Source organism: Dipodomys ordii, unplaced genomic scaffold, assembly GCF_000151885.1.
Source record: "Dipodomys ordii isolate 6190 unplaced genomic scaffold, Dord_2.0 Scaffold34, whole genome shotgun sequence".
Classification (NCBI taxonomy): domain Eukaryota; kingdom Metazoa; phylum Chordata; class Mammalia; order Rodentia; family Heteromyidae; genus Dipodomys; species Dipodomys ordii.
The window spans coordinates 10,048,820-10,064,518 of record NW_012267250.1 but is presented as its reverse complement, the minus strand read 5'-3'; positions in this window follow the sequence as shown (position 1 = coordinate 10,064,518).

Below are 15,699 nucleotides of genomic sequence, written 5' to 3'. Positions count from 1 at the left end.
GGCATGTGGTATGACACTCATCATTGTTTTTGAGATAGGGGATTATTATTATTATTATTTTGCCATAGCTGGCTGCAGACCTCAATCTTCCTATCTTCACTTCCAAAGTAGATTGTATTACAGGCATGAACTACCACATTCAACATGAACCAAGACTGTGTTCTGTTGAACTGGATGCCTTGGCCCTGAAAATATTTAGACCTCTGCTGTCTACCTGTGGGCTGAGCTCTACACCTGTAGTATTGAGATGCGGAGAGAAGGTAGTACATGTTCCTTCAATTCTGATCAATCCACCAACTTTGAAAGTGAGCAGATATCTACAACCAACTGCTATTTACCAGGGACAATGGACACGTGGTAATGTGAGGGACCATGCGCTCCAAAATTCTCTTCCCTGTGTTCTGGTCCTTGAGATGCCTGTACCCACACCTTCCCCATCTCCTACTGAGAGAAGGAGAGACTGGAGTTCAGTCACTTACTAGTTTAATCGTTTGCTACAAGTAAGCTTTACTTAGACAAGTAAGCTTTACTTAGACAGGAGGAGAGATGCCTATGGCATCTGGACCTGAATGAAGGTCCTGGCAGATAGTTTCTTAAGACTAAGAAATGAGGGCTAGAAAAATCTTTAACTTCAGAATAAATATTCAGGCAAGTTTTCTTGAACAGAGTTAGCAGTGAAATGAATTATTCTCGCCTTTTGCTATTTTCAAGCCTTGGAAGGTAGTCATACATTAAGTATTAAGTAAAAACATTGGGGAAAACCAGTAGCATACACTTTTGTTGGAGCATCTACCATTTCCGTGGTGGTATGACTTTTTAGATCCAAGTCTCTTTCGAGTAGCTTGATTGCCTATGGAAAAGACAAGGGAAAGAGCAAGATGCATAGCTTGACGCATAGAGTGAAGCTAAAACTTAAATCCAGATCTTTGATGTTAAAAATCCATGCTGTCTTACTGACTACAGAGCATTCTCATCAATAGATGTCAACTGGGAAGTGGCTCTGTGGCTCAAGAGGTAGAGCACTCGCCTTGAGCTGAAGAGCTCAAGGACAGCGCTCAGGTTGAATTCAAGCCCCATGACCAACTAAAAAAAAATAGATGTCAATTCTCGGGGACACTCAGCCCTCATTGGGTCTTCCCATTTCCAGCTTTGAACTCTGATCATCTCTTCACTTTCTCTTGTGGCTGCAAGAGCTTGCTCTCAACTCATGCAGCAATAGTCGTGCCAATAGCCCATTTTCTTGCCCCTGTGGGAGAGCGCAGACAGTGCATTGTCCTCTGGTTTTGGAAGTCTCAAGTGCCAGTGGTCCTCACTGGAAATGTTTGATGATGCACACTTAATTGTCTGACTGCTCTTCCATGACTCACTTTCCAGTTTGTCTCCTGGCATTTCCTTCATCTTACAAATAGAGTTCTTTAGCACTTCAGTACTGACCCTGGGCTCTATTCTGGGGGAACTCCAAGACAATCAAGTTGCTTGGAAATCATATTTCCTGAACTTCTTAGCACTCTTTATTATTGTTGGGTTAGTCATTGGGCGGGATCGTAGTACTGATTTTTCTCTTGTCTCCAAGGCACACATTTTTTTAAAAAAAGAAAAAAGGATAAAGTTTTACCTTTTGTTCAGCTTTCTTTGTTAGACAGTATTTTTTATAACTATCCTTTCTAATGAAGTATAACTCCTATACTACGAAAGTCACTGTTTTAAGATGTATAGTTCTGTGATCTTATTGACAGAGTTGGGAAACCCTCTTCCAAAATATTCATCACTTCAAAAGAAAACCCATCCATGTGACAGTTACCCCCATTCCTCCTGCTCCTACCACTGGCAACAATCAATCTGGATTTTCCCTCTGCGCAGTTTATATAAATAAAATCATATAAAACATGGTCTTTACTACCAGGCTTCTTTCATTGTGGGTAATGTTTGAAAACATTAAATGTGTAGCACGTCAGCACTTGTTTCCTTTTGATAAATTCCAATATTATTCCCGCAATAATATTCCAAAACATACTATATTGTATTTGTCCATTCATCATTTGATGTACAATCGGCTGTTTTGGCTATTTTGAATACTTAATACAAACACCAGCATATGAATTCCTGTTTGCAGATCTGCTTTCTTTTCTCTAATGTGTTTACTTAAGAGTAGGCTGTGGGGGTTATATAGTAACTCTCTGGTTAGCTTCTTCAGGAACTGACAAACTGTTTAAAAGTGGATACACACATCATCAGTGTATAGTGTCACTATATTTTATGTCCTTGCCAAACATTATTTTCAATATTTTTTTTGTTTTATAAAGTTATAGCCATCCTAGTGGGTGTGAAGTGATACTCCATTGTGGTTTTGATTTACATTTACTTAATGACTAATGAGGTTAAGCATTTTCCCAAGTGTTTTTGACTTATTTGGGTGTCTTCTTTGAAGAAATGTCTATACATACTTTTGCTCACATTTTAAATGGAGTCTTCTGTTTATTGTTGAGCCTATAAGAGTATTTTTCATATTCTGGATACTAGACACTTAGATGTTTTGATTTGCCAAAATCTTCTCCCATTCTTTGAGTTGGTCTTTCACTTTCTTGGTGGTTTCTTATATTTGTTGTCTTAGATTTTCTTCTAGGAGTTTTACTGTTATTGCTCCACATCTATTTTGTGTTAACTTTTGCATATGGTGTGAGGTGAAGGGTCAAACATCACTGTTTTGCCTATGGCTAAATTCCTACAACATTTGTTTACAAGATTGTTATTTAGCCTCATTGAATATTTTCAGTATCTTAGCAAACAATCAATTGACTATAGAGCCTGAGTTAATTTCTAAGCTCTCAATTCTATTCTATTGAGCTATGTAGCATGTCTATGCCAGTACCATGCTCTGTGGATACTATTATTACTTCATAGTAAGTTTTGATTTTGGCTCTATGATTCTTCGAACTTTGTTCTTATTTTGCAAGATTGTTTTAGCTATTCTGGGCCCCTTGCCTCTTCTCCCCCTACCCCCCAGCTGGAGGTTTTTTTTTTTTTTAGCTTCCTTCTGAAGACTCTCTGGCATGTGCTGACCTAGCTGAGAAAGAAGGAATCCATGCATCTTCTAGGGAAAGATCTTCTAATTAGGTAAGAGCAGTGTGCCCTCAAATATCTCCTTCACTGCCAGAAACCCCATTATTAGACTTTGATTCCTTTAAGTCAGAGACTTTTGAAAGATCACAGGAGTCAGTTGGGCCACAGCGCAGAGGGAGTCCAGGCAGGAGTCCTGTGGAAGGTTTAAGGGGCCGTCTCCTGAGGGGCACAGGCGTCAGAGGCCCACAGAGCTCTGCCCTATGCTTGCTGTGTGATGTGGGTTAGATACTTAGCATTTTTGAGGTTCCATTTCTTCATTTGCAAGTCAGGGATAATAATAACCACCTTATACAATTAGGAAGATGGTGAATAGGATTATGTATCTGAAGTGCTTAGCAGGGGAGGAGAAAGGGGCCTTCACACACACATATATTTTTTAATTAAAAAAAAATTTTTTTTACATGTACCTGCCTGTTCCAAACTCAAGGTGTAGGGATGAGGAGGTGGGAGCGAGCTGTGAATGATTTGAGGGCCAGTGTCTCCCCAGGCCTATCTGCCTAGAGAGGCTCCTACCACAATGAGGAGAACCAGGGAAACTGAAAAATTAGAGGCACAAGGAAGCAAAGGACAGACAGGGTGATCATTCTAGATGGATCAGAGGTGGGAAAGAGGCTAGGAAAAGAAAAGGTGATGTAGCCTTCAGACCAGACTGGAAGAGACATAGAATTCAATATCAGTGAGGAAGGATATTTGGTCTTCTGAGTTTTAGCTTTAGAAAAAAAACTTAGCAAAGAAGGCTCACATTAACACACAGCACAGACTTTCAGGGCTCATTTTCTTCCTGAAATCCTACTTTCTATAATCTTTTACAGACTGCACGGGAAAGCAGGTTCATGTTGATTTTTTATATACATATTCATTTATTCACTGGTACTTGCCGGATGCCCTAAAGTTATTTGAAAAGCTGATTTATAGCTAAGCTTGCTCTGGGGTTCTTTGAAGACCACAGACTATTGTTTACTTGCTGCACACAATGGGGACCACTGACCCCTCTTTCTTACTGGGCCCCAGCTCCTAATACTTACACTGGCATGGAGTCTGAATGGGATGGCAGTTGCTTGTCAGCCTGAAGATTGTAAATTACATTTTGACCTCTCCACACACACCCATGGACGCTCAAGACAGGTTAGTAGAATATCCAAGAACATGCCCAGCACAGGACTGAGGACTCCTGACTCTTAAGTGATATCCAGTGGCTCTGTTCTGGTACTCTTTCTCCCATGGGAAAGAAAGGGAGAAGGAGGACATTTTCTTTATGGAATTATCGGGAAGGTCTGCAATCCTAGGGTAAGGGATGCTTTCTTCCAGAATTCTCTGAGGCCACAAGTCCATTTGTCCTGAGGTTTCCGGGGGAGAGTATGGTTCAGCTCCATTTCAAGAGTCCTGGTGATTTGCCACTACTCCCTTTTGTTAGTATCTCTTGATGTTTTCCATTTCTATTTTTATAGGACATTCCTTCTTGTTTTGCTCAATTTGCTCAATTTGCATTCCAAGTAGGCCTCACTTCCTCCCTATCCTTCTACATTCTCAATGAAGATTTATCAGGTACATATTGGGCTGAAGCTTTATTGTATTTTCACTTCCTCTTTCTGTGGAGAAGAAACATGTGTGTGAGAAGCTTTATTGAGCCCACTTTTTAAAGGTGGAGACAGACACTCAGAAGAGTGAAGTACTGGCATTTGAGTAAACCCCAGTGCTGGAATCAGAAGCCAAATCCTTCTACTTTAGTGCCAATTCCAGGGCCAAATCCCAACAAACGTACTTTCCACTGTAGCAAAGCTACTGCCACTAAAGGCCAGGTGAATTGCTTTTAAATGGATTTGGCTGCAAATAAGAACCTCAGAACACATGTGGCTCAAGCGCATGATAGGCTCATTTTTCTCACATAATGAAAAAATCTGTGTGTGGATTATCTGCAACCCAAAGACCTCAGCTAAGATGGGTACTAAATCTTGCATAGGAGGCTCACTCTGAGATTTCTGCTTCTGTCTCTGCCTAAATGGTTAACAGGGATGGTCCCAAGCATAAAAATAAAGAGAAAGTTAGGTGGTAGTTTAGGTGTTTGAACATAGGGGCCTGGGTGCAGTCCCTTAGCTTTTTCACTCAAGGCTGGTACTCTACCACATGAGCCACATCTCCACTTGCAGTTTTTTGGTGGTTAATTGGAGATTAAAGAGTCTCGTGGGCTTTCCTGCCCAGGCTGTCTTCAAACCTGCCTTCTCAGATCTCAGCCTCCCGAGTGGTTGGGATTACAAGCGTGAGCCACCAGCTCCTGGCACTTTTCAGGTTCTTGGCTGGAATTCTTTCTTCAGTCTTCTCCTTCATAAAGCCACCTTGTTATTTTCTGAGGCTCCTTAGAAGCATCCAGTAGTTGTTCACATCTAAAGACCATATTTAACCTTGCTTGCATCCTACAAGGAATACAGTGCTGGTCTCAGAGTCTCACCAGTATGGATGGATGGACAGAACTGTCTTCCCCAGAGTTTCATAACAAAGGAAGAGCCTCAAAAGTGATTAGTGGCGGCCATATAACCCCTGCTTTCACTGTATTTGATGTTGGTATAATTTGGGGAGGGGAAGGGAAAAAACAAAATGTTTAAATAGGGATACAGATTGACCCATTGCAACAATGAGATGTACAAGATGCTATGTAGAAAAACGAACTTTACAATTTAGGCAGGGATGGGAGTGAGGGGGTGGGGAGGGTGGGGATGGGGAGTGTAGTTGAGGAGGTGGGAGGGATGGGATGGTAGGGGAAAAGCAAAGGAGGAGGCAACAATGCTGGATAAGAAATGTACTCATTGCCTTGCTCATGTGATTGTAACCCCTCTGTACAGTATTTTCACAATAAAAAACTTATTTTAAAAAGTGAGTGGTGGGGCTGGGAAGGTGGCTCAGTGGTAGAGCGCTTGCCTTGCATGCATGAGGCCCTGGGTTCGATTCCTCAGCACCACATAAGCAGAAAAAGCCGGAAATGGTGCTGTGGCTAATGTGGCAGAGCGCTATCCTTGAGCTGAATAGCTGAGGGATAGTGTCCAGGCCCAGAGTTCAGGCCCCACGACCGGAGTATGGAGGGGGAGGGTAGTGCATGGTGGAGGGGGGAAGCCAAGATCCCAAGCTATGGGAGCAGGTAGAGTCCAAAGGAAGTGGGAAGGGTTTCAGCTGTCTTAGTCTGCCCAACAAAGAACAGGGGAAGTAACTGAGAGGCCAGAGGTGAACTTGTATCTGTTTTTGTCATCTTACTCAATTTTATCTATAGAGAGGAAATGCTTGCACAAATCATAATGATATTCTTTCTAATGTCTGATTTCCTTTCATTTATTTTAACCCTGTTGGTGTTAAAGCTGAGTTCCCTGATAGTTACATATGGGAGCAAGCAAGGCTGTCTGGAAGATGCTGGAAAGTATCCTGCTCTGGAAACCCCCAGAACCCTAGTGCTGTGCCATGGCTACAGTTTGGGGCTTTAGTTTTTCCTTTTGTTAAACACCTTCCTAGTGTCTTTTTTCCTTATCACTCCATTCTCCTTGCCTTTTATTTATATATGTATATATATGTATATTGTTTATATATATATATATATTGTTTTGTTTTGTTTTGGTCAGTTGTGGGGCTTGAATTCTAGGCCTGGGCGCTGTCCCTCAGCTCTTCAGCTCAAGGAAAGTACTCTACCACTTGAGCCACAGCATCACTTCCTGCTTTTTCTGTTTATGTCGTGCTGAGGAATCGAACCCAGGACCTCATTCATGAGAGGTAAGTAGTCTACCTCTGAATCACCTTCCCAGCCCCCTTTTTATATTTTTATTTCATACATTTAAAGAAGAAAAAAGCCTATTATCTCACTATTTAGATAATCATTTTTGTGTTGATAATTAAAAAACCCAGTTGTCACTGGGCGCAGGTGACTCGTATCTGTAATCCTAGCTACTTAGGAGGGTGAGATCTGAGGATCATAGTTTGAAGCCAGCCTGGGCAGGAAAGTCTGTAAGTCTCTTATCTCCAATAACCTAGTCAGAAAAAGCCAGCAATGACACTGTGGCTCAAGTGGTAGAGCGCTAGCCTTGAGGATACAGAGGCTCAGGGACAATGTCCAGGCTCTGAGTTTAAGCCCAGGATTGGTATTAAAAAAATAAAAATAGAAATAACCCAAAACAAAAAAAAATAGTTAAGTATAAAAGATATAAAAGCTTCATACCTCATCTCTATGTCTCTGCCACAAAGGTAGCTCCAGTATTTTTTTATTGTTTCAAGAAAATGTGTCTATACATATATAATTGCATATCTAATTCTTCCTATAAAATTGACAGCGAAGGGATGATTCTGTACTCACCATCTTCTGCCATTTTCCCTGAGAATTCACAAATACTTCATGCTTTTTCAAAGCTGCAAACTACTCCACCATATTTGGACTCTATACATTATGCAGCTAAATCCTTTATTGGTAGTTTACTTCTCCTTTTTCTCTAGCACAAACAATCCTATTGGGAACACATTTGTACATAGCTTTTGCGCAACATCTGCAGGTAAATTATATAGGAAAACTCCTAGCAGAGTAATTGTTATGTAAAATAATATGTAGTTTTAAAATTAGATTGATTCTGCCAAGTCTCCTTTCAGCACTGAATGAATCCACCACAATGCTTGAGCCTTCCTGGCCTTCTCAGAACAGACCGTCATCTCTGTAGCTTCTTACAATCTGCATTAAAAATAATCTCAAATTGCTGTTTAATTTACATTTCTATGAGTAATATTGAGCACATGTTTAGTATTCACGGACTACTTTTTGTTTTCACTTTTTTGTAATTGCCTCTTTAAATACTTTGTCCGTTCCCCTCCCCCTGTTTTTGTTTTTGCTTTTTTAAAAAATGAAACAAATGAACCTTTTTCCGTCATGTAACATAGATGTGTTCTCAGATGTCACTTCTCTTTCCCCATCACAACTTTTATATCATCAGATATCAATCTTTTTCGCTGAGGCTTCTGTGTTTGAGTCCTTCTAAGAAAGATCTTTCTTATTCCATAAGCATGAATTTAACCACTTAGTTTTCTCAGAATCTTGCATATTTTTAACATGTTTTCATAAAGTTGGGGATTGATTTTTAGAATGTTTAAAGTTCCTTTATTTGCATTTAAATTGTTGATCCACTAGAAATTAATGTAATATTACAATTAAGTAGGGACCTAGATTTACTTTTCCCTCCAGTTAGCTGTTGATCCTACACCATGAATTGGTTGCTAATCACCTTTTCTTACTGTTTGAAATGTCAACATTGCTTCTGTTCTCATAGGAATTTGGTTTATTTCCTTCCTTCTTCCTCTCTTCCCTCCTCTTCCTTCTCTTCTTTCCTCTCTCTCTTCTTCCCTTCTTTCCACCTCCTCTTCCTTCTCCTCTCCTACTCTTCTTTATCTCTCACTGTTTATTTCCATGTCTCAGTCTCTCTCAGTGTTTCTGTCTGTCTCTCTCTCCTTTGAGAAAAACGGGGTCTTGCTATGTAGCCCAATCACCCTTCAAACCCAGTCGCCACAGTGTACCATCATACCCAGACTTTATTCTCACTTCTTGGTCTATTTTTTCCCTAATACCAGTCTATTTTCATTATTATATTTTATAATAGTTTTAGTTATCAGAATATGCTAATTTTTCATACTACTTTTCATTTTCAAGAACTTTTCTGATTAATCTGTGTAATTAGTTTTTTTAATAAAGGAACTAATATTATTTTAGCTTAGACTAATATGTCAAAATTTGCTATTTCAGTTGGGATTTATTCCAATTTTTAAAATAATTTAGGAGGAAGTGATAATTTTCTGTCAAAGGCCATAGTTTGTCTTTCGATGTTAAGTCTTTTTGAATTAGTTCCTAGATTATTAGAGTATTTTTAATAAAAAAAAAAGTCCTGAAAATTACTCCTTACATTTATCCCTTGGATCCTTTGGGTTCCTATTTTAAATGGGATCTTTTAACAATGTCTAAAAAAGTAATGGTTTAGGAAGAGCTATTATATAAATATATAACTATAACTATATGTAACTATATATATATATATAACCATTATGTATATATATTTAGAGAGAGAGTGACAGGCAGACAGATACAGAGACACAGAGGGGTACAGAGTGGAGAGAGACAGAGACATCTCTCCTCTGGATTCTTTATTTCTTACAGTTTTCAGTTGGTTCTCTTGGTTTCCTGGGCCTGATACTCTGTTTTGAATGTAAATTGTTCCACAGGTTTGTAAGTCATTGATTCAACCAATATTTAACTATTTTATGGGTATCTGTGCTCTGGTTTTAAGTCAGATCTCTAAGTCCACATTTCATTATTTTGCTTCTCAGATTTCTAAGTCCACATTTCATTATTTTGCTTCTCAGATACTTTCCCAAGAAAGTCCTGTTTCCTCCTCCCAGCCATGATTCCTCCTCCTCCTTTTCCTCTTTCTCCTCTTCCTTTTCGTCCTCCTCTTCCTTCTCTTCTCCTTTTTCCTCTGTGTGTGTGCGTGTGTGTGTGTGTGTGTGTGTGTGCGCGCACATGTATGTGCACAAGCATCTCTGTCTCCTTCCTCTCTCCCTCCATCTCAATTCCTAGGACAGCTCATGCTCTCTTGTGAAATTTAATGGACTCAGATCTTTGCCCAATAGTCAGTTCCTTCTAAAAGCCTTCTCTGAGTCCCAATTGAATGCCCATGTTTGTTCTTGTAACACATTGACTGTAGGCTTTTTTTTTTCACACTGTATACACCCTCTAGGCCTCAGATTTGGGGTCCTGACTTCCTCCATGTTGTAAACAGACCTCTCATGCTAGACCTCTCACACTGGAATCACCAGTGTACATTTTTGGATTGTGATTTAAAGCAGTCTGCCACATAAAAATGCAAGTCTTTGGCTTTAGCTTAAAACTCGGAAGAATATTATGTTCTATTATATAATATGTCTATGCTATAAAAATAATGGCTTTTTTTTCTTCTTTTGCTAGTTCCAGGGCTTTAATTCAGACTGTGTGAGCCTTTCTTTATTAAGTTTTCATACTTCTTTACATTGATATGTAGAGATTAAAAAATAATGACTGCAGGGCTGGGAAGGTGGCTCAGTGTTTGCCTTGCATGCATGAGGCCCTGTGTTCGATTCCTCAGCACCACATAAGCAGAAAAAGCCGGAAGTGGTGCTGTGGCTTAAGTGGTAGAGCACTAGCCTTAAGCTGAAGAGCTGAGGGACAGCGCCCAGGCCCAGAGTTCAGGCCCCACGACTGACAAAAAAAAAAAAAAAGACTGCATTTTATTCTGCTTACTTAATTATCCATGAGTTGTTGACCAACTTTGGTGTTGTATTATTGGGATGTATTTAGAATGAATCCTGCACTAGGTGCTCCATATATACTCCTTACTTGAGTGTGAGGGTTACTGAGATTGTAAAAAAAAAATGTAAGCACATCTACAGTGTTGCTACATTTTGCTAAATTGCCTTCCAAATTATTTTCTTTTTCTTTTCTTTCTTTTTTTTTTTTTGTCTGTCGTGGGGCTTGGGCACTGTCCCTGTGCTCTTCAGCTCAAGGTGAGTGCTCTACTGCTTGAGCCACAGCGCCATTTCCCAAATTATTTTCTTAGATTTAGTTCCTAGGCTCATTTTGGATTTATTGTTGTTGTTAATGGAATTTAAAAAAATATCACCCAGTTGTTGCTGGTGATAAAAACTTTGGATTGTTAGTCTTTTTCTTTGTGCTACTACTAGAGCTTGAACTGAGAGCCTCAGGTTTGAACTCAGGACCTCTGTCTTGAACTCAGAGCTTTGAACTCTCCCTTTGCTTTTTTGCTGAAGGCTGGCACTTTCTCAGTTGAACCACACCTCCACTAATGGCTTTTTACTAGCAAATTGAAGATAAAAGTCTCTGAAGTTGCCTACCCAGGCTGGATTTGAACCTTAATCCTCAGATCTCAGTCTCCTGAGTAGATGGGATTACAGGCATGAACCACCCATATCTGGCTGGTGTTTTGATTCTATATCCAGCTGGTATGCTGAGCTCCCATTTATTATAATGATTTATCCATACACTCTCTTGGATCCTCCAGATGAATAGTCATTGTTTGTTGTTTTGTCCTCTCTAAACTTCACACCTTTTATTTATTTATTTAATTATATTCACATCACATGGCAGCCAACCCAGGACATGATAGCAAAAGCAATAATGTGATAGTAAAAAATCAGAGTGCCCCCAATTTAAAAAAAATACTAAAAACAAGGAAAATTAATCTCTGATGGTAGAAAAAGTTACTATCTTCTGGGTCAGTATGAGATAATTGGTTGTGAAGTGTTGTGAAGAAACATTTGGTGTGCTATATTTTGTTCTTGGATATAAAGCCAATTGCTTTGCTCATATTCATGGATGTTATAATAAAGGCTCAACAAATAGGGTTGAAAATGTTTTAATTGCACATGCACTTTCTTTTCTTGTCATTTTTCCCTAAGAGATATAGTCTAACAATCATTTGAACAGCATTGTGTTGCATTTGGTATCAAAAGTAATTTAGAAACAGTTTAGGGTATATAAGAGAATGTGTGTAAATAATAGGCAAATGCCATCGTATTAGAGACTTAAGCATCCATTGATTTCAGCATCTAGGAGTCCTGGACCCAATTCCCCAGCGATATTGCTAGACAGCTATTTGGCTGAATCCATTTATCAAAATTCACTGAACAAAAATAATAATAATTCAACCGTTCACTTATTATTGTCATTTTCCCTTTCTCATGACTTCTAGAAACCCTTTATCTATTAAAGAAATGATCCCTTTGTATTGAGTTGCAAATATCTATTCACAAAATAAACTAAATGTTTTGAATTTGTTTATTTTTTGCACGTGGAAGATTTGTTTTTATGTAGGTAAAATGATCGATCTGTTTTCAATGGTTAGCAGAGCAATTTCAAGTCATGGTTAGAATGGCTTTTCTTATCTCAAGGCCATATAAAAGATTATCCAATTTTCTCTTCAAGATAGCAGTTTTATGGTTTCATATTATATATTGTAATCCTTAACCCACGGGAATTCATTGGTATGTTTAAGGAAAGGATCCAACTTAATTTTATTCCAATAGTTTAACATCTTGCTTAGTTGATTAGTATACATACTATTTAAAATACATCATTTTGTATTTCTAGAATAAACTCTCCATTAGGATGTAAGGTTATTACAATATGCTTAAAATGTTGTTTTAGCATATGAACATATGTACATGTATGTATGTGTTTGTGCATACATACTTATATAAGCACATGATTTATAGCTAGTATTTTACTCATGATTTCTGTATCTGGTAGTAAGTATTGATTGGTCTCTATGTTTACCATCTTTCACTGTCCATTTTAAGTTTTTGGTATTTAAGTTACAAAGTCATGAAAAGAATTGGCAATCTTTTCCTCTTTTTCATTTGTCTAAAGCAGTCCTAAAATAATCTGGCTATGTTTTTTTTGTTTTGTTTTGTGTTTTTTTTTTGTCAGTTGTGGGGCCTGAACTCTGGGCCTGGGCGCTGTCCCTCAGCTCTACCACTTGAGCCACAGTGCCACTTCTGGCTTTTTCTGCATATGTGGTACTGAAGGATCAAACCCAGGGCCTCATGCATGCAGGACAAGCACTCTACCACTGAGCCACCTTCCCAGCACCATGGCTGTGGTATTTATATTGTTGACAAACATTTGCCTTCTTTTCTGTTTTTTTAGTCTGACACTAGGACTTGACCTTGGTACCTAATGCTTTGGCTCATTGGCTAGCACTCTACAAACTGAGCTATGCCTCCTACCCCTTGCCTTCTTATAGATTTGTAATTATGTAAGTTTTCTATTTCTTCTTGAGAAAACTTTGCTCATTTCTACCTCTTTTAATAAACAACCTCTTTTGTTCATGTTTACCAACTTTTAATTTTAAAACTAGTACTATTTTCCATTTAGAAAGTCTACTGCATCATTTACTTTTTTCTTTCTTAATATTACTGATTGATCTCTCTTTTCTTATTTTCTCTCACTCTCTTTTTTCGGTCCCATTCATTTGACAAACAACCTTAGGCTTCTGTGACTCATTGCTTTTGGCTACTCACTGGAATTTCAGGATTGGAATAGGGACTATAGAAGGAGATGCACAGAATAAGAACAAACTGAAGGCAAAAGGGAATTTTCTAGTGCAAAGGGTAAGCTCTGCTCATTTTGACTGGATATTAGAAGCTAATTATACCTTGTTTTCCTCAACTGTAAAGTAGGAATTGATATCATATTTACACCCACGGAAAGTAATGAGGATCAGGTGAATTAATACCAACTAAAACATTTAAACAATCCCAGGTGGCATAGCCAATCAAACTCATTAGCTGTCATTGGTCTGCTGTGTGAAAGAGCCATGAGGCAACAGACTCAGATTTGAAGAACTGGCTCTAGAGCACTGAAGATAGGTTTACCATGGATCCATTCCATGGTCTCTAGTTCTTCCTCTTCCTACCTGGTTCTCTCTCTCTCACTGAGTGCCCTCCTAGTCACATATAGCCTTTCCCAGACTTCCTGAGAGTTGCATTCAAATATCACCAAGCAAATTTAATATAGAAGGTTGTGCTGTGAGTTCCAAGGTGCTGTAATGGTAGATATCTTGTAATGCTTGCTCAATAATTTACTTTATCATTTAGTAGGTATTTAAGCATCTAGGTATAAATCCTGAGTGAAAAATAGTGTAAGGTCCACTGTCAATCCTAATGAACAGTTTTGTCTAAGAAAAGGCACCATGTCACTTGCTTTGCTGTGTTAATTAGCATCTAACGACCTCTCTGTAAGTGGGGCTAACTCTATATGTGCACTGGCCAGCTGGGGCTTCTAGATCTGTATTGTCTTAGGAAATATCCACTAGCAATCTGTGAATATTTAAATTCATACTAAAGAGAACAAAATAGAATGAAAGTAAGTTCCTTTGTGGTACAAAGCACATTTCTTTGTTGTTGTTGTTGGTGGTGGTGGTTGTGGGGCCTGAACTCTGGGCCTGGGCGCTGTCTCTCAGCTCTTTGGCTCAAGGCTAGCGCTCTACCACTTGAGCCACAGTGCCACGTCCGGCTTTTTTTGCTTACGTGGTGCTGAGGAATCGAACGCAGGGCCTCAGGCATGCAAGGCAAGCACTCTACCACTGAGCCACCTTCCCAGCCCCTACTAAGCACATTTTAGTGGTTCAGTAGCCACACCAATCTATTGGCTACTGAATTTTTCAATCTTTCCATCCCAGGAAATTTATTTAGACATCTGTGCTCTAGAGAGAGTTTTAAGATTAATCCATGTAGTAGTGTCTAACTACTCAGGGAACCAGCAAACTACTCACACACAGGAGACAGGCTATGGTCATGGCCAGAGTGATTAAATATTCTTTATTCTTTGAAGCAGGTTAAATGCTTTACAATGTTCTTAATCCTCTGCCTGGAAAATGAAAACTTCAGGAATTTTAATGAAGGAAGCCTAAATGAATGTGATTTAGTGTGCTCTTTAGGTCAATCCACGAAGGTTATACTTTCTTTAACATCTCTGCCCCTCATGTACTTGTTGATATATATAAAAAATTGTCTATTTCCTTATCACTATCAGACCTAAAACATCTGTCCACTTTGGCCACTTTCCTGGAATGTATCACTGGTCAATTTCATTGCTTTTGCTCTATGAGGGACATCTTTAGCAAAAGCACCATCCCTTCCCAACAATATTTGCCAACCAGGCCTGGTAATAATAGATAAGTCATGATGTTTCCTGTTGTGTATGAATCAAGTATGGAAGCCACAAGCACAAGTCCGAATGTGTCGGAGATGGAACAGTGGTCCTTTGATGTACTCAGGGTAATTCACCTTGGATGAGATGGTGAGGTTCACGTGTGTTAGAATGAGGGCCAGGGAATCAAGGGGCTGGTTCCTTCATAATTTTAGGGTGCTGGGTGGATGATATTCTGAAAGAGGAGGGCAGTGTGAACATCCTCCCCTAGCAGTTCCTTCTGAACCTAGAGGGATGGGCAGGCCTTCAGACTCAGCCAAAATGAGCAAAAGGGTTCTGTACCTTTCAATCAGAAGGTAGGCTTCTATTTTTTGTTTATTACCGGCACTGCTTGAACCCAAGGCCTCCTGTTTTTACTTGATTGGTTTTCTCAAGGCCAGTGCTCTACGACTTGAGTCAGAAGCTTCACATCTGACTTTTAGGTGATGAATTGAAGAGTCTCACGGACTTTCTTGCCTGTGCTCGACTTTGAATCATGATGTTTAGAGCTCAGCCTCCTGAATAGCCAGGATAACAGGTGTGAGCCACCTGTGCTCAGCCTAAAATGTAGGTTTCTTTCTCCTCCAGAGTTCAGATAACGTGCTTGCTATGCTTTCGTTTCTGTTTATTCAAAGGCCTGATCAGGTGGTGGAGTCTTAAGCCAAGGCTGTTCACAAAGTCATGTCCTGATCCATGTCCTTTCTTCCTCACCTCTGGGTCTCACTATACAGAGAAAGCACAGCATATTATTTTATAAACACCTCATTTCAACTAATAGTAAGCTAAGCCAAGCCAATGGAATCGTTAGAGGTAGAGGATCAAGGGAAAAA